Source organism: Acomys russatus, chromosome 21, assembly GCF_903995435.1.
Source record: "Acomys russatus chromosome 21, mAcoRus1.1, whole genome shotgun sequence".
In the NCBI taxonomy this organism is placed as follows: domain Eukaryota; kingdom Metazoa; phylum Chordata; class Mammalia; order Rodentia; family Muridae; genus Acomys; species Acomys russatus.
In genome coordinates, this window is record NC_067157.1 from 50,496,582 (window position 1) to 50,510,873 (window position 14,292).

Here is a 14,292-nt window from a genome sequence, read left to right on the forward strand (position 1 = left end):
CTCTTTTGGTTTATGCATTATTAACACAGGCTTTCCTGGTTTGCTTGTAACATTTTATGGGCTTTTTCAAACACACAGTCAGATTTGCTCTGTTGCTCCTTTAGTTTTTGCACTTAACCCATTATCTGCTCGATCTTCACAATCTCACAGGGAGCAAAGTTACAGCGACCTAAGGTTTAATATCTTAAGAATAAAGTTGGGTTTTGTTGTTGTCGTCGTTGTTGTTTTAAAGCTGTGTTTATAGTAATGCTTGGTTAGTCTTTCTGTGAATTATAGCAGTGGCTTGATTTGAAAATGCTTCTGCTGTGAGACTTCACTGAACGGCCCTTTTGTGCTCCACTCTCAGCACACTTTGCTGGGGAGAATGGGGCCTTTTTAAAGGTTTCAGTTGATATAACTTCAGAAGTAATATCTTTCACTTATTAAATCTGTGTGGGGATAGACTGTGTGTGCACACACACGTGTACACACACACACACACACACACACACACACACACACACACACACACACACACACACACACACACCCGCCTCACCACCTCCAATTTGTGACTACTTTGTTTTGGGAAAATGATGACTTTCAGGCTTCAGGTTCCATATCCACGTGTCTGCTTGCTCACTTGGTGAAATATTTTATTTAGAGAATTTGAGTTAGATGATCCATCTTTATGTTAACTAGATGATTTTTGGATCTGAGGGTAGGTTGTTTGGCTTTGTTTGTTTTGTTTTGAGACAGGGTTTCTCTGTGTGGCACTAGCCATCCCGGAATATACTCTATAGTTAAGGCTGTCCTCACATTCAGAGATCTGCTTCCTGAGTGCTAGAATTAAAGGTGTGTGCTTGAATCTGAGTTCTATTTCTTCCTTTTTCACCCACACAAAACAGATCAAATCTTCTATATGAGGGATGTTCCAGGCACTTGAAGATTTTTTTTCTCCCAAGGCTGACTAGTTCCTTGACTGTTACACCCCTTTTGTATGTCCAGCCCCCTTTGTCACCATCACCTCCTCCTTTTTTTTTTTTTTTTTTCCTTAAAGAAAAGGAGTCTCGTTGTATCTCTCAGGTTCAGTGTGAGTTTTGGGGCTCAGGCAATCCTCCTGGCCCCCTCTTCCATTCCAAACAGGACTTCACTCATCCTTTGCCATATTTGCCTTCCACTGGACCCTTAGCTCTGTTTCACTTCTGTTTGTCTACCTCCAGGCTTGATGTCCATAGGCAGACAGCTTCCAGAGGAACTGCTTTCAGGGCACGCACCTGTCCTTTCCCTGAACCGGAGTGCCGTTGTGTTTAGTGTGATTCCTGGATCCGCGGCTTTTGCACACTCACATCTCATAGCACGTGTTACTACAAGTCCACCTAGGCTATGGACAGAGCCTTTGGCGCTCTGGGTCCTGATGGTGCTCCAGGTGCAGTGAGTCTGCAATCGGCTGTGTATTCTGGGTGCACATTTACCCATCAGCTCAGTGCCATACTAAGAGACTGTAGCACAGCAAAGCAGATTGTAGTTGCCTTCTGCATGTGGTAGATGGGATAGATAGATGCTCTCTGCTCAAGCTCTTTGTACAAAGTGGGCTTTTGGTCAAAATAAGAGACTGCTTAAATTAAGACTCCCAAGTTCTTTATGGGTAAACTGCTGACTTGAGAGGTATTCTGAACTAGCATGAAACTATACAAGCATAAAGGAGTCAGAGGGACAGAAATGTTTCAGATGTAGATGGTTTTATCAATTGCAGGGGTTTGGCATGTGGGCTGAACATCAGGATTTCAGTTGTAACACTTATTGCTCATGCTGTGTGTGACTGAGATCTGGGACTTGAGGATTGTTATATACACTAGCAAGCTTTTATGTTTAGTGTCTCTCTGCTTGCTTATTTCTCTGCTCTTTCACTTCTCTGTATTTAATGGAAATAGGTCTTACAGAAGCAGGTACCTTAAGACATTTCCTGCCTGTCCTCACCATTTCCCCATTCATATGTGCATGGAGGTCAAGTTCAGGCAAGTCAATTCCAGGCCAGAGTGTGTGTGTGTGTGTGTGTGTGTGTGTGTGTGTGTGTGTGTGTGTGTGTGTGTGTGTGTGTGTGTGTGAGAGAGAGAGAGAGAGAGAGAGAGAGAGAGAGAGAGAGAGAGAGAGAGAGAGAGAGACTGACTCTGAGTGTGGACCTTGTGGCTACTCCCATGGTTCCAGTTCTCAGCACCACCATGCATAAAATTAGCTTAAGGCTTTCAGCTGGTGCTTTTACTTGGGTGTCTGGGAAATAGGCCTGTTTGTAGCCTGTGCTTTTTAAAATAATGTCCTTGACACGGAGAGGCCGCTTCCGTGTGTCTCAGGTAACTGTATGCTAGGGCATAAGAGCAAGTGGCATAGGAATTTTCAGTGCCCTGCTTTGGGGCCGGGTTCCTCTTTGCTTGCCACTGGAAAGGAGAGGCTATGGATGGAACAGGTGCTACTAATGAGGACACTGTGCAGCCTGCCCTGCCCCGCCCCGCCCTGCCCCGCCCACAGCTGAGCTGTGTCTCCTAGGGAATATACAGGGTGCTGCCTTTCCCCTGCAGCCTCGTGGCTCAGTGCAGGTGCCTTGCATGTTCAGCATTTTTAGGAGAACTGTATTTCATATTGGGCTTGTGTGCACTTACTTTCCAACACTACAGTTAGCTGTGCTTCGGAAAGCCTGCCTGCCCAGTTCTTTATAGCAAGAAGTTACATCTTTTTTTTTATTGCTAAACTCCTCCCTGGGGTCAGAGAGAGGCAAACAATAGGAACACGAAATAAGAGGTCCTTAGTCTTTGCTTGACTTTGTGGTGTGCAAGTAAGTGACTTGTTACTGCTAGATCCTCTTACTGGTCCCGCCTCTACCCTAATTCCTGTATTTATGGTGGGGAGAATTCACTTGGCTAAGCAACTCCTGCGCTTGCATGATGGGTACATTTCTGGTAGGAAGAGACATAGAGCCCCTCAGATGGGATGTCTTCTCAGCGCTGCTCAGATGGGGTGTCTTCTCGGCACTGCTCAGATGGGGTGTGTTCTCAGCACTGCCCCTCAGATGGGGTGTCTTCTCGGCATTGCTCAGATGGGGTGTCTTCTCAGCACTGCCCCTCAGATGGGGTGTCTTCTCAGCACTGCCCCTCAGATGGGGTGTCTTCTCAGCGCTGCTCAGATGGGGAATCTTCTCGGCACTGCTCATTGTGTAGTGACGGACATTGACTCGTCTCAGCTCAGTGTTCTCTGAGCATATCCAGCATTTCTTTTGAATAGTTTCTCGTTTTAGTTATACTCTAAATTTCTTTCTGTTCAATTTTTGTGGGTAATTCTGTTTTAAAAAGTGCTACTAAACTCAAGGGGTTATTGTGGTCTGGCTAGTAAAACAGAAGATGAGCAGGGGGGATAGTTTGCTAATGAGGCAAGGTACGAAGAGGCTAGCAGCAAACAGAAGGAGTGCGTGTCTTCCCTTCTAACCTGGCTGTTTGGGATAATAAGTTAAGTAAAACCACCAACCACTTCTTGTGACACAATCTGAGCATAAATCCCAAAGACTTTAATTAGTGTACTTCTGTTAAAATGATGAGGACGCTATTAGATGAGACTGTGAGACTCATAAAGGAAGTTGCAGCCCAAATACCCCAGGCCCTCCATCAGCAGGTGCAGTATAGTGCTTGGTGACCCTCGCCTGGGAAGGTTGGAGCATGCTGCTCCTGTGTGCTGATTTACCCTAATGACTCCTGACGGAGTGAGTGAGGGATGATAGTACCAAACACTCAATATAAAGGTCCAGCAGTTACTCAAAGTGTGAACAGCCGTTAGAAAGGGTCCAGTCTGTAGGGGGACTTGTCTGACGGCCTCCAGTGCACCAGAGTTCTAAGTACCCCATCAACTTGACAAATGTTCTTCACCATGTCCCCAGAGTACGTGACCGCAGCTCGCACCAGACTTTCCTTCCTTTGTGGCCATCGAGGTCTCTACTCCAAGCCTCTTAGGTCTCCTGTGGCTGCCTAAGCTTGTGTCCTGTTCAAGTTTTCTTTCAGAAAGATCTCAGAAGCTTGTCCACCCCTTGATCTAACCCAGAACATCTTGTGCACTGTAAACAACTGGTGTGGTTATTTTTAAAACTAATATTTCACTTGCTTTACACAGTTTCTCATTTTCTTTTCTAACAACTACTATCCAGGGGTATCTGTGTATCTGTGTTGAGGGGGAGACACAGACAGAGGAGAGACAGAGAGGGAGAGGGAGGCAGGCTCTGTACCTGTGAGGTGTGGTGTCTGTGTGAAGGATGGTGTTTGTTCACTCAGTGCATCCCCCAAGTGCTATCGTGTGCTTTACTTTATAGTAATCTAAAAGTGTGCTTTCCTTTGGTAAATGTATTAGTTCAAACAGTAAAGAGCGTGCACAAACTTTATTGATAAAGCGATGTCTTTAAAAATTACTGTTTGTTTGGGAGCAAATATTTTTCCTCTGTGGAGTCTGGTTGCACGCTACACGGAGTCTATACAGTGCAGCTGCTGGCTAACAACTTAAAAAGCAAACAGCAACATTTCATAGCTAATCACTGTAATGCATTCTTACATAGAGGGAAGATTTGTCAAATTGGACAAAGCCTCAAATTGCAGGAAGCCCAAAAAGAAATAAGTAGAATGGCGTTCAGATTTAGCAAAGCCACACCTTAGAATTACGCTTACTCTCCTGTTTTTTCTCCTGTTCTCCCCTTAGAATTGCACACTCACTGTCCTGTTCTCTCCTAAGAATTTTATATATTCCTGCTCTTACCATAGAATTGCGCACACACACACACACACACACACATACACACACACACACACACTTTTCCTTAGGATTAAACACTCACTCTCCTGTCATTTCTGTAGAATTTCACACTCATTCTCTTGCTCTTTCTTTAAAATTGCACACACGCTCTCCTGCCTTTCCTTTTTAGTACGTGAGTTAGATGAATTTGCTAGGAAGCTGGCCTCCCAGAACATTTATGAACTGAAGCCACAGGAAGTAATAGGATAGATCTTTCTGTCACCCTGTCCAGGTGACAGTGCCATCGAGGAAGTGCTTGCAGAGTAGCACACTTTTTTATGTAATAAGAAAGGAAAATAGCTGTAAAATGGGACATTGATCATGACACTGAGGATTTTCTCACAGGAAAGGAAGAAGCCAGCTTCAAACTCCAGCCTTTAGCTTTGGCAAAGTTCCAGCACAGTGTGACGCACACCCATGGTGCCCATGTTCTGCATCTGAGTGTCCAGCACACTAGGCTGTTCAGGAGACGCCAGATATTAAAGTACACTTCTCATTTAAGCCAAGTCTTCTGCCACAGGCCAGCTATGTGTGCCCCAGGGGCCAGCCATGTGTGCCCCAGGGGCTAGCCATCTGTGCCTGCCGTTCCAGCTGCATTTTAAGAACAAGAGGCTTCACCCCACACGTAATGTGCAATTTGGAGAGAAAAACGAAAGGGGTTGGCTATGACGTCATACTTCATGCTGCAGTGATTGATGTCCCAGCCACAGCTTTGGGTCTTTCACCCACGGTACCAGCTGGTACCTCTGCCCTCCTTGACATCCTCTGGATCCCACAGTAGCCCATATTCTCAGCCCTTACTACATCTGAGCTCCTGTCTCCACATGCTGTACCGTTTGATAGAAGCCTGGTGGGTCAGCATCCTTCTTAAAACTATTTGGTGATGAGGTGAAAGGGATGAAACCCCTGTGCAGGTGAATCTTGTTTTCCGCTTCATGTGCGAGTGGGACGTAGCAAGGGTTGTTTGGTTGTTTCTTGAAGTAGAAATAGAAACACACACAGGCTGAAGGGACTGGTGTCTTATTTACCTACGGATATATTGTTAAAAGGAAAAAAAAATCTGTATTTTATGCCTTCTAAAACAGTGAGAAAGCTCATGAGGGTGGGGTGGAGCTTGCCTCTTCTTTATGATGAGAACAGAAAAGCAGTTTGACTGCTGTTTTCAGAGTCACTTTGCATGTGCATGTGGACATTTTTATAAGTTGACACATACGTGTGCATTTTCTGTGCATACATAGATTCAAACATGCTTAAATGAATGCCCTTTGGATATAAAACCCCCTTTTACTGTCATTAAAATTCTTAAACTTGGAAATAAAGCCTCAATGCTTCCAAGTTTTGTTTTTCTTCCTACCGCCTCTAGGAATTTTTGAGAAATCTGTCCCTGTTTGTGAGGCCTGCTGCAGTTGATCTTGGTTGATTCTGTCTGTTGTGGTGGGCTTTCATTTGCCCGACTTATCTTTAACTGTGCTGTGTGCTGCACACAGGTAAGGAGTGTGGATCAGGGAGCCAGAAAGAGGCCACAGTCCTCTCCTTAGAAATGGCTGTTGTTAACAGTGGTGTAAGATATACACGTTACTGTTGAGTTGGGATCACCATTTTCTGTACGGTCTTTGAGTTTTCTCTGCATGTATTAGATAGTTTGTCTCCTTCAGAAAATATGATTCTTTCATACTGTTTTACTACTTGGGAATGTTAGCATACTGTGCCGTCACACATAGTTTTACATCAGTATTTTAAATGATTGCCTAGCATCCGTAGGGAGTCAGCCATGGGAGAGAATCTGAGGGAGCTGTTTGATTGTACCTGGACGTGTGCTCTCTTACATTGATCTTTAATACTCATAATGACTGTCAGCCACCTGAGAATCTCACCGTGCTGTCTACTAGGAACAATCAAACTTTTCTCCAAATAAAGAGGTAAATAAATAAGTTAATAAGTAAATTTTTAAAAGAGCCGTTTTATAAGTGAAAATTGCTCCTTGGGGGAAAACGCAAACTTTCCCTCATAGTATATTACTTGATATTCTTGTTTATAGAAATTGCATGGTATTTATATTTAAAAAAAACCAGAAATGTTTATTTGCTTATGAGACAGCTTCTGAGCAGAAAGGCTGACTTTTCTCTCGTGTGAGCTGTGTAGGGCTTGAGTGTGGGTTCTGGACCCCTCTGCATCCAAAACAAGTATGGCTACCAGTTCGGGAAAGGCACTATGCAGGAAGTGTTTTGTTGTGCCTGCGCGCCCACCCCACCCCACCCCCTTCAAAAAATCCTCCTTTGCCTGTGTATCACCACCAGCAGTCCAGAAGACCCTGCTGCCTGGCCAGCAGTGTGGATGCTCTCTGCTCTCCCCACCACCTGGTGGTCAGGGGCTGGACTGCCTGTCTTGTTAGCTCATCTTAGCCCCTGTAGACAGAGCTGTGCAGCTTCTAGAGTTCGCATGACATCAGTGGTAAGAGGCTGGGCCTGCACCCATGCTGAGTCAGCTCTCCTACAAGCTTCAGGGTTAGTGAGGCACTCAGACTCATTTGGAGGATTTACTCCAGACTTCAGAGACACCTTAGAGATCCCTGTGTTTACTGGACAGAGCCGCATGGAAGCCAATGGCCGAGTGGCATTTGAAGCCAAAAATCCTGCTGATTCTTCCCCAACTCCAATTAAAATTTTTTGTTGTTGTTCATGTGCAGAGATGTCAGACAGGCTAACTTGATATTCTGTGCAGAATTGAGAGAAGCATAGTTTTAAATTCTTAATGGTGAATAATTTGTGTTTGTATTCAGTCCATAGACTGTGTTTCTGTATTAAAAATTGTAACTTTGGAGCTATTACTGCTGTATAAAAATGAAGTTGGTTTTTACACCATCTCTGTTTTTTGAAGATTTATTTTATTTTTAATTATCTGTATGTGAGTCTGTGTATACTTGGGTCTAGGTTCCCATAGAGGCAAGAAGAGGGCATCAAATTTCTTGGAGCTGGAGTTGCATGTAGTTGTGAGCTGCCCAGTGTGGGTGCTGGCAACTGAACTCATTTCTTCTGCAGGAGCAGCACGTGTCCAAGCTCTAGCCCTTGGGCCACCTTTTGCCAGTTTCACCTCAAGTGGTACACAACTTTTGGGACCTGAGAGAGTTCCATTTTCCTTAGCATTTTAGGACGACGTACCGAGGTTCTACTTGTCATGTGTGTCTGTGGTCTGTAAAGGTTTTTGCTTTGGACATTTGGTGAAAACCATCCTTTGGTTCGCCTTTATTTGAGCTTGTAGGAAATGAAAAGTTATATAAACAAACTAAGTATCAATGCAGATGAGGTGCTAAATAGATTGTAATAAGCACCAGAGGCCATCTGAATGTGTTAATCTCCAGGCTGCAAGATGATTTCTGTGTTGTGAAAGGTTAGCTTTTCAACTGCAGGACTTAATTACTTTCCAAATGAATATTTCATAGCTGTTGCTTTTCCTGTGCACATTCAGGGACATCCATAGTCTGTTCCCCATGTGGCAGACGCCAAGCAGCTGGAACGAGGCCTCACAGCAGCCACAGAATGCGGCGGAACTTTCCCAGCAGCTAACCTCCCGGCCCCTGTCTGGGCTGGGCTGCATAGCTCGTGTACTCAAATGGTCAGGACTGGGTGGTGGTCTACAGCATCCTACCAGTGTGGAGAGGACATGGCTGAGGGTTGTTATGTGACTGCTCCGTCTAGTTTAGTAGAACTTTGTGGAATAAGCCCCATCTCTGTGTTGACACATATATACATGTTCATTATATAAAACATAGACTAAACTTACATTAAGTTTAAAATAAAAAAAAAAAAAAACCCACAAGTTAAAAGTTACCATTAAATGGAAATAACTATGTTTAACCTCTCCTGGCTCTTTAATATGAAGCATGGCTTTAAATACTTTGAATATAATGTATAATAGTGCTAAGTTCTGACAGAGCAATTTTTATTTTTTATTATTAGCTTGATCAAATTGCTATATTTAAGCCAGGTGTGGTGGTACATACCTGCCTTCCTAGCAGGGTGGCAGAGGCAGGCAGATCTCAGAATTTGAGGTCAGCCTGATTTACAGAACGAATTCTAGGACAGCCAGGGCTAGCAGAGAAACCTCGAGTCTAAAAACAAAACAAAACAAAACCCAAGCCAAATAAACAAAAAGCAAACAGCAAATAATTATATTTAAATGGACATTTATTATTATAGTTCATGAAAAAAATATTAATCTTCAGTAAGTTCTCAGAATATTCAAGCATTTAAAAATTGTTTTTGTAGGCAGGATATACCTGTTTGTATTACTGGGATGTGTCTTCACCTATTTCTATTCTTGGCTTTTATTGCATTTGCTGTTGGTGAAGCACCAGCACACCTGGTGGGCTTGGCCTGGGCACAGTCTGCAGCTCTGTTAGCATGTGTCAGAGGTTTGGAAGCCGGTGGCCATTTCCTTCTGGTTAATGGAATAAACCCCCAGCTACACAGACCACAGTTTGCCGTTTCCTTGTTTAACGTCCATTAATTCCAGTGCGGTGTCGCTGCTGTCCATAGCTTCTCCGCACCAGAGCTCGATTGCCCACCTCTCACTTGCTCTTGTAGATTTTAGGGTGTGGTTTCTGTTCAGGGAAAAGTCACTTCGACATAAGCTCAGGTCCCAGTTCTTGCCTGTTTCTAGCCCCTTTAACTAGTACATGGACTAAAAGTCCTGTTGGACTTCCTTATGGTTATGACATTTTGTTACCTGTTTGTCTTGCCTAGACGTTTTATCTCAACTAATTTTAAATATATGTGTGTGTGTGTGTGTGTGTAGTCATGACAGTATTCTCAATATCTGTTTCATGTTTGGCCATTAGAGCTCTGTTGTGGGTCGGTATGTGCACACACACTTCCACTTTAGATAAGAATAGCCACTGGTATTAAACACAAATCACCACAAAAATGTAATTAAATATTAGGTATGAAAAAGTCAGGAAGATAAATTAGCTGTCACCCATCAGGTTAATGATTAATTTGGATTAATTTTTTTCTCTTGCTACTTCCCTCTTCTGACTGATTTTCACAGCTTTGTAAATGATGAATAAGGAAGAAGAGGTGTGGGCATGGGGTGTGGGCGCGTGCACACACTTGGTGCATGAGATTGACCAGTGCCATAGTGATTTTAATTAGCCTTGTACACTCTGTTTGAGATTTAAAAATCATGATCACTGTCGTGGAATGCAGTGATAAATCTTTGTTATATTTGTTGTTACCATGCCAAAATATGTTTTAGGTTTCTCTGTGTTTGAAATTGTTTAAAGTGATTATTAGAATAATATTTCTTCGTAGATTTGCAGTTGAAATGCTTACTGCTGAAGCCTGTTTGAGGCAGTTACATTAGTTACTTTTGCATAGCTGCTACTATACTCCTGAGAAAAATAGCTTGAGGGGGAAGATTTGTTTGGGGGTTAACCCCATGTTCCTGAGCAGAGCGCCATGGCTGCTGTAGTGTGTGGTGGAGGAGAGCTGTTTACCTCATGGCAAAAAAGGAGCCAAAGAAGGGAGTGGACACAGGGTGTACTCACCAGCTTTCTCACTGACCTGCTCCCCTCAGCCAGGTCCTACCTTCTGAAGTTTCTAGACTCTTCCAAGATAGTGCCCTTATCTGGGAGTCCCTGCTGGTCACTTCAGGGTCATTTCATAGTCAAACCATCTCAGAGGTTCCGGTAATCTTGAAAGTGGAAATAAGAGTGGCAAGGCACGTTGACCTGTCCAGTAGGAAGCTGGCTTTTAAAGAAGATTTTTATTTCCCTATTAAGTAAATGCTTTCAGTGGATATATGCAAAGTTCATCATTGTGTAAAGCTTTGGGCACTGAATTGCTTCCTGCTCATCGTGTGCTGGGAACAGGCTGTCCTGTTCATCTCTGCTGCCGGGTGGGAGTGTGGAGGTCTGTGTACAGTGGCCACACCTGCAGTGTAGCTCGCCACACTCCTTCACCTTGCTCACACCTCCTCAGCTCTGGAAATCTCCGCTCCCGTAGATTTCCTGGAAATGAAACCACCAGTACCTAATGCTTTCTGTGTGGCCAGGGTCCAGCTCTCATTACCACCTGTTGTAAATTGAGGTTAATATTCAAATAGAGTCTACTTTTGTTTTATAAAATCAAGGGAATGTGGGAAGTTGAGAATAAATATGAGTGTTGAAACATTTGTACCTTAAGAACATAATGCTTCAGACATGTGAAGCATTAGCTGGGATGGTGTGGATGTACAGGTCTGGTCACTGCCTGTCATCAGCCATGCCAGTCGTTGTAGGAGCTTCAGCTCAGGAGACTAGAGGCGACTGTAGACCCTTTCCTCCCTGCGCATCTTCATCCTTGAGCTCTCTGGCGTGGAGCTTCACTTGAGCCCATGCTGTCTGTGAGCTCTTCACATGTCTGTAGCACTAAGGATGGGCGGGCATTTGAGACTGGCAGGGGATGCCTATGATCCCTGCACATGGAGGCCAAATGAGCCAGGCAAGAATGCGTTTGAAGCTGGGCTGGAATACGTAGTGAACGTGGCATGTGGAGCCTGAGCATACTTACCACTCCAGTGCTTGTAAGGTTTGGTCCTCTTGTGGGGCTTAGCAGACTGGAGGTCGGACCACTATTTCTGGCTGGGTCACTGGAGCAGTTCATTGCTTTGTGCACACGTTCACTTGCCAATGGTGGGAGCAGCGGCTCCTGTCCATGGGAGATGGTGCACTTGCAGTGTCTTGGGAAGTGCCAGCCATGTTTTGGTCATGAATACTCTGGCTTGGAGTCTAGTGCTGGCTCTTGCACTGACACAGGCTGACCCTGCGGCAGTTCTCTTGTGCACACACCACAGACAGCTGGGCAGGTGTGGTAGGAGGTGCCTTAGCTTCCCGTCACCTTATGAACTAAACCTTCCCGTAGGCTGAGGAGTTCTCTAGTTTAGTATATTTCTGGAGATTGTGTTCCGGCTTCCATGCATGTGACTTAGAGATGAGCTAGAACCATGAACAAACACAGTAAAAACATACCTTGCCATTTATATCTCAGTGGGTTGTCTGTGAGTATGAACAAAATTATCTAGAAAATATTGTATCTGAATACAAATCTCCGTTCTGAATGAGGCTGTTAGCCAGGTCCAGCGTTTCCCTTCCCCAGTCCCTGGGTGGATGGCTTTTCCCTACGCAGCCCCTGGAGTGCTGCTGTCGGGTGTCCTGTGTGCTGCAGCGTGTTCTGCTGTAATCTGCCAGGGAAAGGGGCGGCCTCGAGCTTTTCAGCACATTCCAAAACTGATTTACAAACACTTCAGCGTTGTGCGCATGAGTCAGCAGAAGAGTCTGTACTTATTGATTAAAAAATGGGTCAGGAACACATTCAGAGTCACGTGATAATACAGCAATTATCCTCTGTATAAAGAAGCTACTTAGAGCCAACGGCGTGAACCACACTGAACCCTGTGTGAGTGGCGTGGAGTATAATGTCTGATCTGTAATACAGATGAATGATGTCACACGTACAGGTCATATGGCCCAGAGAACTCAAAACAGAAGCTTCAAAAGCAAACCTTAGTACTCCCATTCTGTCAAGAAGATACCAGTCTGCTGCAGAGAGCTCTGTGCTGTCTGTGTGTTGATTCTGTGGTACCTTGTCCTGACTACCGCCAGACAACCCAAGCTTGCACTGCCAGGGAGCTATAGAAAATATATATAAAAATTGTGTTTAATTATTGAGGACCAGCTCACTTGCTACACCCCTCCTGACTGCCACTGCTTTGAGTAATCCTCAGCTCTTACATTCGCTGCTGGGGCAGATGTCGACGGCTGGGAATCAAACCTGGGGTCGTGCACAGGTTAGGCAAGGGCTTTAGCGCTGAAGAACACTCCAGGCCTTGTTGGGTTTTGCCTTTTGAGACAGAGTCTCTCCGTGTCTCTCAGGTTGTCCTCAAACTTGCGTTCTTGTTCAGCTCCACTCAGCTCTGGGGTACATGCTTGTGCACTGAGCTCAGCCACCCTCTCTGTGTGCTGCCGGACGTCCTCTGAATTTCTGTCTTGAGGACTGTGCCTTCAGAGTCCCCACCCACCATGTGCCGAGGCTGGGTCTCTGTGGTTTGCTTCCCTGGTCCCTGGTGGTGACTGTAACTCTGCCCTAGTGATACTTCCTATGGTGTGTCAATCTTGGGTTCCCTTTAGTTCTGCACTGTGGTCTAACTCCATCCTGGGCCTGTTCATTTCTCTGCAGATGCCCAGCTCCTGTCAGCCTGCTCTCTCAAAGACAGGCAGTCGGTCTTCCAACTCTCCTAATTAGGCCAGGGCTACATAGCATCATTTCCCCTTGGATTAACTCAGAGTCACATGACCAGGGACCCTAATTACATCTGCAAAGTCCTTTAACCTTTGCTATGTAAAACATCTTGATCATGGAGGCAGCGTTCCTAACAGAGTTACAGGTCCTGTCAACTCCAGATGTGAGTGGAAGGCAGCAGCTGGAACTCCTGGGCTTTCTCAGAATCTCTCTCTACTATAGACTAGGAATGGTCTCAGAAGACTACATTTCCTAGTTCACATGATTCTGTATATTAAAACACTTTAAATAATACATAAAAAGTTAAGACCGTTATTCACACGATGTGACATTTCTACCAGAATGCCTAAATGAAAACTAAAGCACCTAATTTAGAAGGAATTTTAGCTAATTATGTGTAATCAACCCTGAATGTTCCTTGAGCATTTAGGTGTGTCAGGGATGGACATTCAGACATCAGAAAGAAGTGGTGTTGATGTAACTTTGTTTTTTGGGGCCTGCAGAACAGAAAGCTCCAAAGAGGGCCTGCCCCGAGCTGCCCAGCTCATCCTTGCATCTGTACCTGCTGTCTGTGCTATTCTGACCAGAAAGTGAGCCAGTCTGCTGCTTAAGAGTATTCAGTTAGTGACACTGTTCCCTGAGTCCTCCCATTAGCTCCCATGGAAGACGGAGATTGTAGGAAACACATGAGGAGCCGTGTGCAGTGTGCTTGGTGGTCACAGCTTGTCTAGTAAGTTCCGTAGACCGGAGGCATCTCTGCCTGCCCTTTTCATTGGACACTTGCTATGTCCTTGTTAATCTGAGGCTTCAAGTGAGCTCAAGAATGACAGGAGCCTCCCCATGAGCAGCCGCAGCTAGCCTGTGGAGCGCTTGTCACAGGAGCAGCTGCAGCTAGCCTGCGGAGCGCTTGCCACGGGAGCAGCCATAGCTAGCCTGTGGAGCACTTGCCACGGGAGCAGCCGCAGCTAGCCTGTGGAGCGCTTGCCATGGGAGCAGCTGCAGCTAGCCTGCGGAGCACTTGCCATGGGAGCAGCCACAGCGAGCCTGCGGAGCACTTGCCACGGGAGCAGCCGCAGCTAGCCTGTGGAGTGCTTGCCACGGGAGCAGCTGCAGCTAGCCTGCAGAGCGCTTGCCATGGGAACAGCCACAGCTAGCCTGCGGAGCGCTTGCCACGGGAGAGGGTTTGATTGTGTGTCTAGTGACCTTTCTTAAAGTA

At 45.3% G+C, this 14,292-nt stretch overlaps 1 protein-coding gene across 7 annotated transcripts in view; it reads left to right on the top strand.

Moving 5' to 3' along the window:
- The window catches only part of Arid1b (AT-rich interaction domain 1B), a 353,377-nt gene that overhangs the window by 143,256 nt on the left and 195,829 nt on the right, over positions 1 to 14,292 (top strand). The gene's annotated exons all lie outside the window — the stretch shown is intronic.